At 44.9% G+C, this 13,345-nt stretch overlaps 1 protein-coding gene and 1 non-coding gene across 7 annotated transcripts in view; one reads left to right on the top strand and one right to left on the bottom strand.

The window, feature by feature from the left end:
• The window catches only part of pcdh9 (protocadherin 9), a 175,078-nt gene that overhangs the window by 62,513 nt on the left and 99,220 nt on the right, over nucleotides 1-13,345 (top strand). The gene's annotated exons all lie outside the window — the stretch shown is intronic.
• trnag-ucc (transfer RNA glycine (anticodon UCC)) lies at nucleotides 11,844-11,915 on the bottom strand. Its single transcript has one exon. It is a non-coding gene; the product is annotated as a tRNA-Gly (tRNA).

Here is a 13,345-nt window from a genome sequence, read left to right as displayed (position 1 = left end):
GCGCGGCGTGTACTGCAGGTGATGTGGGCGTGCGCGTGCGCGACCTCCTCGCCGAAGGTGGTTATGTACGATAAGAGACGCTGAACCTGAAACAGCCGTGCGGTTCTCTTTTCTCCTCCTTTCTCTGCTCTTTCGTTTGTTCTTGAACTGTTACATAAACTCGGCATCGTTCTGCATTTGTTTTCAACATTCTTTCAAAATGCGTGGTGATTACAGCCCAGGAGATTCATCTCATGTCCCCAGCCGGACGCTCTGCCAGGTGATACTGCCGCCGGCTCATTCTCAGTGACGCTTCAGCAGGGTAGATACTTACCATATATCATCCTGACTACATTTACTACATCATTACCATCGGTTTGGGCCATCAGGGCACGTCTGAAAACTTTTTTTTCCCGGCGTAGCACAGTCACGCTTCAAACATTTGGGATAGTGGGATGGTGATGATAATGGTGATAACGCCGCCTCGCCGCATGATGATCTCACCAATCAGAGACTTCTGAGGGTGTTCCGCCACGGCCGCCGTACTTCACTGGCGTGATTGAGTGTGCGTCAGTCCCTGTTTTCTCCCGGATGTGCCGTGGTACTCATGGGACATCAGGTCTCTATCTCACTTTACTCTGAGAGTTCATTAGAGTTCCTCATTTCACCCAGCAGCCATCATCTTTATCAGTCCATCAATCCGTGAGGTTTTTACGACTAGGGACAGACGCAACTTGCAAATCTCTTTCTCGCTATCTCTTGCTGCACCTCTCCCATTCTCTTCAGCAGAGCAGCGCAGTGGGGTGGAATGGAGGATATCTGAAATTGGGAATGTGTTGCTTTATTCTGCTCTGCACCCCATCTCCCCGCCACAATGCCGAGAGCTGGAGAAATGCTGCAGTGGGTCGACACATCTCCCCCGTTCCTAATAAAACATCACACCGTGTGTGTGCGTGTCCGTGTCTGTGTACAGGCTTGAGTTTAAGCACTAGGATCCTGCTAGACTCCTTTCTTCTCGATCCTTAAACCTCACATTCATTGATTCCCTAAATCACATTTGTAGCCTAACAGTATGGCCAATGTTCATAGGCTTCAAAGTGCATTAAAAGCTGGGCATTCAATTCTAATGGGCTCTACACAACCCCTGGTGCTCCTTTTTACTGCCGGTGAGTGTAATGTCTTATTGCATTTCCTGCTCGTCGGGCGTGCTCTGAAAGTGCAGACAACGGTGTGAAATCTACGCTTGGCCCGGGCTCAGCTTTTTGCAGTGGAGGCTCGAATGTTGCAAATTGCATCTGCTAAGCTCTTAAACTGCCGCCCTGACCTCCATGTTGCATTAGAACGCCTCAACACTAAAACATTATCCCGCGCATTGAGGAGGCGTGAAGAAGGTGTCAAGGTTTCACTCCATAAGCAAATTAATACAACAACAGATGTGACAACAATTTCCAGCAGAGGAGGAATACACATTAAACCTGATACACAGATGCCAGTGTGTTCCAGAGATGATGACGAAAAAAAAAAGTAATTTTTCTCCCCGGTTGTATTATTATTATTATTTTTTTTGTCTCTGAACACACAATCTAAAACACAATTCCTTGCTGTGATTCTCCATTATATACGATGAAAGGCTTAAGCAGCCAATTCTGGGGGAAAATCCAGAGAAGATCTGAAGGAGACTGTACCTTGGCAAATTGTTCCAATAAATTCAATGTCACACCTAAACAATGGGCCTCCATTATATTCATAGGAGCATGAAACTCCTCTTGACTGCTTAAATATGGTGAAGTGGGCTGTGGCTGCATCAAAGGGCCTCAGAATAAAGGAAAAAACCTGAATTCAAAGTCATTAAAATGCTTCATTGCTCTATTTTCTAATTTACGAAGATTAATGATAGGCAATGAAAAACACATACTCCAAGGAGTTATTTAATTTGCCTGAGTTTAAAATAATAAGTTCCAGAAGGAGAGATGGGGGCTGCGAATGGAAGGTTTAGAGAGAGCAGCGAATACCGTTCGAATAAAATCCTTCTAGAGGATTTTTTCAGTTCTCTCTTTCTTTTCAAAGTCATTTATTTGTGTGCAAACACATTTGTAAGTGATGCAATCCCACTCTGTTGTCGATGTACCATTCCACTGTGGTTTTTGAACATTCACAATGAAATCGAAAGAGGACTAGAATCAGGGGGGGGTTAACCTTTCTCGGCATTAAGACCCCGGTCAGAGAGGCCATCGCTGAGCCTGTGGTTGGGCGGCATCGGACCTGTGGTCTTCACACGACACCGACAGTGTTGTGCAATCAATGTGCGGCGGTTATGCACAATGCCATGATTCTGCCTGTCAGTCTACCAAGATAGGGGGCTTGTTAAAAAGTGGGGCAGGAGTGAGGTATGGTCTGGAAAGCCATTTCTGCGCTGCGCATTTTCATGCCTAAGTACATAGTGTGACAGTCGGGGGAGGCTGGAATTACTCCCTTTTCTGAGGCTGTGATGGGTTGAGTGTAGCTGATAGCTTGCCCAGGGGCAAACTCCCGAATCTGAAAGCCTTTTGGATGGTTGGATTGACGGATCTCAGGCACTAAGTGGTTTCCTCCCTCCCTGCTTGCTTATGGAGCTCCTAGAAGTTCTGCGTTCAGCTAATCTGGAAAATGTTTTGGTGATTTGGCCAAAAATACTTGCACAAGCACAACTGTCAGTTCCGTTTGTGCCTTGAGACTGCTGTGAGGGCAGTCCACATGACACAAGGACAGTCCACAGATCACTGCTCTCATTAGTGAATTAATGCTGTTGGGTTTAATATATAGGCAGACAACGTACCTGGCATCATCATCAGAAATGAAAGAAAAACAAGAAACAAACAGTGAAAATACTGTTCAACTTATTCTTGTTCTCCTGATGGTTTTTCGACTCTTGTTTTCTGGTTCTCCCAGGTAATTACCGATTCTGACTCACAGGTAGAGGAAGGCTTGGAAATCAGCAGTACCCAGACCCTGAGGGCTATGAGTTGATGTACCCTGCCTATGCTGCTTGGCTCAGACTCTTCTGCCGGTGTTACTCTACTGCAGGAATTTAGATCATCATCACACGGCTCTGTGTTGCTAGTGTCTGCACCATTAGTCCAAGGCCACATGATAAAGGCCTCATTGTATCTTCTTCTGTGTATATGCAGCCACTGTTATACTGGAGGAAGCCACTGTTATACTGGATCTCATCCAAAGGTCCCAATACAGTTACTTTGTAGTGATTTGTAGTGACCCTTCTGTTTGAGAAGAGCTTTTATGCCCAAATTTAAAAGACAAAAGCTTTCTAACTTGTGCAGGCGCCTGAAGGTGACAATGCTGATTTATGGGTGTCTGTCATTTGTTATTCTTCTGTAGTATGCTGACAATGTGCAAGCATTTGTCCTCTGTGGGGTCAGCATAGGAGAAGCGTTGCCTAAGAAAAAAAAAGGTACAGATGCAAGTTTTGCCTCGAGCCATATAAGACACGATCAATACAGCAATGGCATCACACTTAACAACTCAGCACATACGGACGTTAAAGTATTTTAATGACTGCAACTGCCCTTGCATGATTGACAGTCTGGAGAGTGCGCCGGGCTTCACAGATCTCCCTTTAGTCGGAGAGACGCTCTGACAAAAGCTTCAAGTCTTTTTCATGGATGTTGAAGGGAGCGGGGGGAAAAAATCCCACAAAGACACAGTGAGCACACGCACGAGCTCCTCCCCGCTCTCCTGTTGCCTTTGAAACTGTGAAAGCTACATCATACCGAGTCAAGAACCACCACACCATTATTTGGCAGCCCAGCAGTGCCTCTTCAGAAGCTTTCGGAAACCGCGAATCACGCAGACTTCACAAGTTGCACTTAGCACAAGCTATTTCGCTGTTTTCTGTTCTTCGCCCCAGAGGCGGGAGGATAAAACATGGCTGTAATATCGAAAAAGGAACACACGTTTGTGGTGGGTTTATTATGGTTATTTACTAGTGCACTTTTCCTTGCGCCATTCGTTTTTAAATGCTGGACACTCGCTGGTCCTCCCCTCCCTGTCAGTTGGCAAACATCCATGTCCTTCCCATCCCACACACCCTGTGGTATACTGAAAAAAGCAGCCCCGTTTTGTATCTTGATCACGGCACCACCCCTCACCCCATATGACCTCCCATTAAATCATTATTATTTTCATCATCATCATCATCATCATCATCATCAGTGGGGCAGTGGTGAGCCCAGCAGGAAAGGAACCAAACCTGTAATCGGAAGGTTGCCAGTTCGAATCCTGAATCAACGAGGTGCCACTGAGCACATCACAGTACCTTCCCCACACACTGCTCCCTGGGTGTCTGTCATGGCTGCCCAATGAGGACATATTTTGCTGTGTGCACCATGTGCTGTGCTGCAGTGATTTTCACAATGAAACTGACTTCACTTCACTTTCATCATCATTTTTATTTGTAGCACCCAAGGTGGCTAACATGGCAGCTAATCTGTGAATTGGCGCCAGGTTTCATTTGTGTGAAGAGTGCCACACGTTTAAAGGGTGCACAAATGCGGCTTCATCCCTGACTATTAATCACCGTAGCAACAATGGAGGACAGGGCACATGGAAATGCTTAGTGACCATGGAGAACACTATGCTGCAATCGGAATGTGAGATAAAAACAGGCTCATGCTCCACATGAGCACAGCCGGGCAGATCCTGTCTGGCCTGTGAGAGACATTTAACTGTTTTTTTTAACATTGTACATTTAATACGAGTGCAGAGGCATGTTTTTTAACATACCCAATGCCTCTAGGTAATTTGATATCCTCTCATACTGGAATGGCATCCATGATGGTTTTGTGCCATTCAGAATCCAGCAATAATGCATTTCAGTATCAATTTAACACGCAGGTGTTTATATAAGTTTGACAGTTTTTTATAAAAAAAGCTCATCGGTGACCTTTGAATGTGTTTTATTATGCTATATTTAATATGTTTTATTTATTACTGTTTCTGACTCCATCACAAACAACTCGAATCAGACCTTCACCACTTTTAGCACATATCTTCAGACTGTCCCTTACTTAAAATAGAAAAAAGGTAGTAAGTGTGCTGCTGAACACTGCGAAAGTAAAGAGATTTGCCATCTCCCCGCTGGCTCTGCCATCCATCAACCCCTCCCCGTGCTCTGGTGTCTGGAAGGGTGGGGTGAAGTGTTCTGCAGGCTGCCCCTTACCATCCCCATGTTAGGGACGGGGCCATCGTTCATTCAGCTCACTGATTGATGCTCCTGGATTTTAGGCCAAGGAGTGTGCTGGAGGACCGTGGGGGGGGGGGGGTGTCGGACACTCCAGGTGAGAGTGTGTGCATTGGGAGTGGGGGGTGGGTACAGAGAGTTTTATTATCTTAAATCTAATGCACTTTGAGCTGTGAATGTGTGGCAGAGGAAGTCAGTGCTGAGCATCACACCAAATCAGCTTTTATTCCCTCCATCGGAAATCCACTCTTTCAGCACTGGTTTCTCTTTCTAAAGCCTGGGGGTTCATTCCATCTGTCTCTTTGTCTTACTCCTTTCTTTTTTCTTCTCTCCAACTATCTTACTTAGTTAGTTTCGGTTTTGTTTTTAGCACTCAGGGTTCATGTACGTGTGTACCTGCATGTCTCTCTGTGTGTGTGTGTGTGTATGTACATTTTCAATCTTAGTTAAGAAAAGGATCCTTATAACCAGGGGTGCACATAACTGGTACGCAGTTACGCATGCGCGACAAAAATTAGGAATGCGTAGTGACAATTGTGTCACCACGCGCCTTTGCGTACTTGACCATCACGTTTTCAACACCACTATCTCATTTAATCTTACACGTTGCTTGTCACCAACTAAATGTCCAAAAAACAACAGACATTAAGCAGCTTCTTTGGCGTTTCGCCACCAGCTAAGAAACGCCAACCGGAGCCAGAGCCGAAGAAAAGATTTTTTTCGGAAAAGTGGCTCCAAGATGTGCAGTGGCTGGAAGCTAACAGTGAGCGCACTGAAATGTGGTGCAAGATTTGCCGCTCGCATCCACATATAGCAGACAAATCAGGTGCGTTTTACAGGGGCTCAAAGAATTTTAACCATCCTTTATTTGAGAAACATGAAAAGAGCAAGGAGCATGTGAATGTGGCGCAAGTCATTGCTAATAAACAAGCTAGCCGAGAAGAAATGTCCAGTCGCCCGCTTAATAGATGGCGAGACAAGCTAAATGAAGAACAGCAGCAAGCTCTGTCTAATATTTTTCTCCTCGCTTTCCATAAAGCTAAACACGCACGTCCCATGTCTTCATATTCTGAGGATATTCCTTTACTGAAGCGGCTAGGAGTAAATGTCGGAGTTGCATATCATTCACGTGAAGGGGGCACACGAATCGTGCAGAGCATCGCTCACACCATCAGCGGGGAGTTACGAGCCAAATTGCAGTCTGCCGAATTTTGGGGGCTGCTTTTTGATGGATCTGAGGACATCACAAAAACTGAGCAGGAAATCGTTTACATTGTGTCTGTGTCCAGCAACGGAGAATTTACGTCGGACTTTCTTGGACTGATTGAACTGGGTACTGATCGAACCGCGCAGGCCATAACAGACGGACTTGTGAGACTTTTCCAGAACGCAGGCTTGAATGACTGGGCAACAAAGTTGGTCGCTGTGTGCACAGACGGGGCTGCTGTCAACGTCGGTATGTACAACGGCGTTGTGCCAAAACTCCGGCAACTTGCTGCAGTTAGAGAATCCCTTGTGCACATTCTGTGCACGGCACACACACTGGAGAATTGCTTAAAATCAGCTGATCGCAACGTTCCTTACTGTGAGACATTTAATTGCTCCGTGGTCAAGCTGCTGCAGTTTTATTTGCAAAAAGGTGGAGCAAAAAAAATAGCTGCCCTGAAGAAGCTGTGTGAAGAAAATGGGATCCCCTTTGTGAAGCTGGGTAAGTTTCATAATATCAGGTGGTCTGCATGGAGGCATGAAACACTGTTAAAAATATCAAGACTATTGCCAGCCATTAAAATGCAACTGGCTACGAGTGATAACAGTGACTTGCAGCATATCTGTACAGAGCGTTTTCAATGCGTTCTGTCAAACATGCTTGACATTGGCAACATTTTAAAGACCACATCCATTAGGTTTCAGAAGGAAAAGCTGATTATTGGAGAATGTAAGGATGAACTCATGGTGGCCATTGGACAGTTCACCCTTCTGCTTGATAGTGAGGGCCACTACAGAGCACACACTGTTTCTAATGCTGATGCTGACAGAGACAAGACAAACTTACTCAGGGGGTTAATTGAAGAGTTTGAAATCAGATATGACTCCCTCAAGTCATGTGATCATTTCTTAGTATTTGATCCTTCAACATGGCCTCAGGAAAAGCAAGACCTCCACATTTTTGGAAACATAACTGTTTGCAGCATTCTCAAGAAATATGAGGCCATCTTGCATCTTGACAAAGACACCACTGTGACAGAATGGATGCGCTTAAAGCAGGCAGGAAAACGCCTGGGAGCCTCTTCTGTGTATGACTTGGTCCAAATAGTGAATACAAGTAACCCAGATGCTTACTCCAACATCAACAAGGTGGTTAAGCTGTCTCTTACACTGCCTTTAAGCAGTGCAGCTTGTGAGAGGGGATTCTCACATCTCAACTTGATAAAAACCAAGTACAGATCTCGTCTGTCACACGCTCATCTCTCAGCCCTGTTGCACATTCACCTGTCAAAGCAGACCACAGAGACATTTGACCCAAAGCCAGCTGTTGACCTGTGGATGGAGACCGTTAATCGGAGGCTCAACCAAGGACAGGCAGGTGCATCTGCAGCATGTTCATCATCTACCATGCAGGAAGCTGAAGCAGAGGTCAGTGGGAGCAATACTGAGGAGGACAGTGAGGAAGACTGCACTTATTAAGACCACGCTATGTATGGGGTGAGTACCAAACACCATTTCCTGGTACTCACCTGAGTAGCTCACTAAAAATATTATGTGCACCCCTGCTTATAACATAGTGCATTGCATAGTGCATCTTATTACCATTAAACCTTTAAACATACCAAACTAATATTGCATTTTACATGTGTGTGTGTGTGTGTGTGTGTGTGTGTGTGTGTGTGTGTGTGTGTGTCTGCTAGTTGGTGAGTGTGTGTTTTTCATAGTTTTTATTGTATATCTGCGTCATTGCATATCATTTTATTATTTATTTTAATGGATGTACATATACATATTGATCATTATATGCCATTATACTAAATGTGTGTAAGCTCACTTTTGCATGTTTATGTTCATGCAACAGATTGCGTTCTTCTGTAATGCCATGTCTGTCATGGTGCGTGTCTGTGTCTGGGTGCTCATGTAGCTGCTGGGCAGTGAAGTAAGCTGCCCACTCACTGCATCCTTGCAGGTAATGAGGGGAGAGAGCATCTGCTGATTCTCTGTGAAGATGGAGCACAGGCTGGTAATTGAATGGGGGCCACTACAGCACAGGAGCTTCAGAGAATAACTCTGTCCTCACCATTATCCTCCATCTATTGTCTCCTGCTTTCTGAGCCCCTACATTCAATTCCAAACATGCCTCAATTCCACCAGTGTGTGTGAACGAGAGTGTGTATTTGTGTATTTGTGTTATATTTCTTGCTGACCTTTCAGCATGGTTGGGGAGTTTGGTTAATAAAGGCAAAGTAATTTAAGTCTGGTCTACTGCAGTGTTAGTGGAATGCAACGTTACATGAATTCAACAGCTTTCTAGCTCTCTGACAAACCCAGATGTGCCAGGCCCAGGCACAGTGCTGAGAGAGAGAATGAGAGAAAACCGCAGGCTTCATGATCAAACCACCCGACGCTGTCGCTCACTGAGCGTTTTTATCCAAGCCGCATTTCCCCTTTGAGCGTCTCTACTTCCCGCCTCTCCATTGCGCTTCCTCAAATGTCAAAAAAGAATACGTGCCACATTTGTGGCTTTCTTTTTCCTCCTCCCAAATCTGTCAAGTGTGTGAATGCTCATCACACTCATCACAGACCAGACCCGAGACGCAGGAAACAGGAAACAGAGGATGCCTTGTTGTCATGTATGGGTTCAGTATCCTCCTTTTGCTAGTAGGTGTAGGGGATTTTTTTCTGCCTCTCGCTCCTGCCCGTCCTCTATCTGAAATCACTCCGTTTGAGCCGTGATTACAGGGCCCTTCTGATGGTTGTGAGATGTAGCGCCCCAGCTGTCGTTTCTTTTTTTTTTTCTAGCTTTCTCTCAATTTTTCCCCTTTTTGTTATTCAGAAATTCTCCCAATTCAGACACACTGTTTTTTTTTCTCTGTAATAGGCTTGTCTTGATCACAAAAGACAGAACTTGACACTGGGCTGCTGATGTCAATGGAGGCTGACAGTTTGACGGACAGCAGCGGATGGCGGTGCAGGGCCGGGCGCAGGCTAATTAGCCGTTTGGAAGAAGCATGGTTGATTTACGCGAAGCCTTATCAAGAAAGCCCACCTTTCTCACAGTCCCCTGGTGATAGACACCAGGACTACACAGCCCTGGCCTTCAGTGATGAACAGAAAACGGTCCTGTTATCTGGGAATGGGAGCGTTGCGGAGCCATGATAATCACACATGGAGACATGGAGAGGGAGAGAAAGAGGCTGAGCGAGAATGAAGAGCAAAGTATCAATGCAAAAATGGCAAATAATCTTAAAGGAGAGGAGAGAGGAGAGAGTGAATGAGAACAGGGGTCAGAGGTCAAATGAATGACGAGAGGCATGAAATGAAACATGAATGAAATGCACAGGGAGACTGCATTTCATCACAGGACAATCACAGCATGCTATTAGGTTGCTAAAAAATATCTTGATTTTTTAGTTTATTTGTAGATTGCGCTTTTTGCACTTATGAATTTTCATTCATAATTGTCGTATGACGATCTTAAAAAGTTTTAAACTGATCTTGCTGAAATATGTGCAGAAACCCTCTTAGTTGAATTGAGTTGAAGTTGAGCTTTATTGTCATTTCAGCTATATACGTGTTAGATAGTACAATGAAGAAATGAAACGACATTACATGTAACATTTAACAAAGGTTACATACTGTGGGTGGTAGTAGCCTAGAGGGTTACACACTTGCCTAAGATCCAGAAGACCCAGGTTCAAACCCCACTTACTACCATTGTGTCCCTGAGCAAGACACTTAACCCCTCTAGGCCAGGGGTGGACTGTCCCTGTAACTACAGATTGTAAGTCGCTCTGGATAAGAGCGTCTGATAAATGTAAATGTGCATGACATAAAGTACACGTGTGTGACACAGACAAACTGGGCTACATTAAGTAAAACTAGTGAAATGAATAATAAATGAATAATAAAAGTAAATAGAAATAATGCAAATACTGCTGTGCCAAATGGAACTGTCCATTAATAGACTATATTAATCAATATAACAGAGGTAGTGTGTGTGTGTGTGTGTGTGTGTGTCAGTTCAAAGTGGAAAGTTCCTGAGTGTTCAGGTGTCTGATGGCCTGTGGAAAGAAGCTATTATATATTCTGGCAAAGAGGGCCCAGATTATATCTCAGTTATATCTATGTTATATACCTTGGTTATCTCTCAGTACTGAAATTTCAGTTTTCACTAGTATACAATTCATATGTTACCATGGCCCTACAGGCCCCATGGACAGTGCAGATCTGGACTTATTTAAAATAACACTTTAAAAAAAAAAAACTGTTGAAGAGTCTAGGAGAAAAATAAATAAACTTGAATAAACTCAAAATTCTTCTTGCTTCGTAGCCAAGCAATTTGTCCAAATTCATCACAATTTAGCAGCAAGTGGAGGAAACAGCACCGAACGAACACTGAATGCATACATATTTCACCCTGTGTGTTACTGAACCGTGTAAAAGTTGCGCTGAAACAAGCTGTCTGCTGTGTGTCTACACACACACACACAACCTCACACAAAATTGCAGCAACTTTCACACTCATACCCTTTACTTATATAGACATACCAAAAAATCTATTACAGGCTGCTCTCCAGCCACTATAATAGGAGTTTCTCGGTGCCAAGCCAGCTCGAAGATCCCAAGTTGGACCCATGCGCTGTCTGTGTTAAAACCTGCTGAGTCTGTGGGGTTTGGCATGCCGTTGGGGACCGGGGGCTTTTGGCAGGGGCCTCCTCTCTCACCTTGTGAGTCTGGAAGTGGGCGCGGAGCCATTAGCATTCAGGTGTCTTTCAGCAGGGCCAGCAGCAGTGTCCTTTAGCTGGCCAAACCAAGGCCACTCTGCTGACGCTTTCAGGGTGTGTGCAGGAGCACTTTGAGCTATTGACAGTTTTGCTTATGTCTCTGTGTGTATATGGTGCGGTATACAAAAAAGCTTGTCAATTGTGCATATTTTTTGTGCATATATTCTCCTGAAATAAACAGTGATGTAATCTAACCTTGCTGTGTGTTACATAAATACCTCATTTGTGTTTACTGACCCTTCGTTATCTATCATTAAGCTTGTGTACAAAGACCATAGATCATTTAAGGTATGTGTGTGCATGTGAACAACGTATCATATATGTGTGTTACTGCCGGAGTGTCTGTGTTAAGTTTTTAAGTGAAGTGATTGTCACATGTGATACACAGCAGCACAGCACACGATGCACACAGTGAAATTTGTCCTCTGCATTTAACCCATCACCCTGAGTGAGCAGTGGGCAGCCATGACAGGCGCCCGGGGAGCAGTGTGTGGGGACGGTGCTTTGCTCAGTGACACCTCAGTGGCACCTTGGCGGATCGGGATTCGAACCAGCAACCTTCTGATTACAGGGCCCCTTCCTTAACCGCTAGGCCACCACTGCCCCCGCTAGGCCACCACTGCCCAAATGTAAGTTGCGTTGGCTGGGAATCGAACCCGGGTCAACTGCTTGGAAGGCAGCTATGCTATCCACTATACCACCAATGCGTGCACAATGCCCTCACATGTGTACTCATGTGCATTTATGTAGCTTTACACACATAGCATTATTGTAGTTCCATGTGTGTTTGCAGTTTAAATGTGTGCATATTTGTCTACAGGTGTGTATGTATGTTTGCTTTTGTGTGTTTGTGTCATGTATGTATCTGCCTGCCTGTGTTATGTCAAGAAATGCATGCATGCAGGTTTCTGTCAGTTTTGTGTCCATGAGTCTGTCATTATGCCGGGTGGGAGTTAACTGCTCTCTGCTTCTCCATCTGTGGCTGTCCGCAGCGCCATCAGACCTGTGTCAGCTCCTCCATAGATACGATAACCAAACTAAGCAACCACGATAAAAATAGTCCGGCTCTACGGTGCCCTCGCCCCCCCGGAATGGCAAAGTCTGTCACCTCTGTGCTTGCATTCTTCCTTCTCTTTCCCTCTCTCCATCCAAAAATGGATCCATAAATCTCCCTTTATCCAAGGGCGCGGCGCTCTGGGCAATTCCCCCTTCCCAATGACTGGGGAGCAGCTGTAAGCCCACCGCTTGGAAATCTCATTACTGGTGAAACGCACTCCTCGTGCATCGAGCCGGTCTGACTGCAGAAACCCTTCTGTTCTGTTCTATTCTATTCTATTCTATTCTATTCTATTCTATTCTATTCTATGTCTGACAAAATCAATATAATTCTACACAAGTGTTCTTTATTTTTCATTAATCTCTTTGATGCCTCAGTAGATTGTTACCTAGATGACCTCTCTGTCTCTGATTAACAGCGCTGCTGATAAAAGTGTGCATGTTCATTAGCACAGCTGATTAGCTCAAGGTAGAAGGGCGCGAGTCCCAATTAGCCATTAATTGGAAATATTTATCTGTGAGTATAGCCGGCCGGTTTTGCTAGTGTCAGCGGCAAGCTCTCACTTTGAAAGGGCCGATACATTTCTCCTCAGATCAGCGAGATTGGGAGCGTGTCAGGTGCTGTGGCCTGGGACGCTCTCGTCCCGATGAGTTTAACATTAGTGAGATTGTGCGGACGTCCCACCATGTCAGGCCACCGCGGTGCCTGTTGGCTTCACTACCAGCCCGATACGCCCAGATCAGAGACGGCTGGAGTGCCCTTGAACTGACCTTGATGTTTTGAGACTTGGGCGCCTCATTTATTTTCCAAAAAGACGAAGAAAAAAACACTACAGGCAATCAAGTTGACATTGCTTGAAGCTAATCAGTTCCATTTCATCAAATGGTGGGAGACAAGACGGAATCTGAGTGCACACGGGCCTCCATGGCAACCAGGTCTGAAAATTGTTCTTTTTTTGTTCTCCATATGTGTTGTTATCCTTTATTCCGTGACATGTTTGACAATAATGAAATGAGAGGTAGAGAGAGAAAGAGAGCAAAAAAAAAAAAAAAAAAAGAAAATATGTATTTGGGAATCCAG

This window comes from Denticeps clupeoides, chromosome 5, assembly GCF_900700375.1.
Source record: "Denticeps clupeoides chromosome 5, fDenClu1.1, whole genome shotgun sequence".
NCBI classification, from domain to species: Eukaryota; Metazoa; Chordata; class Actinopteri; order Clupeiformes; family Denticipitidae; genus Denticeps; species Denticeps clupeoides.
This window is presented reverse-complemented; position numbering and strand designations above follow the sequence as displayed.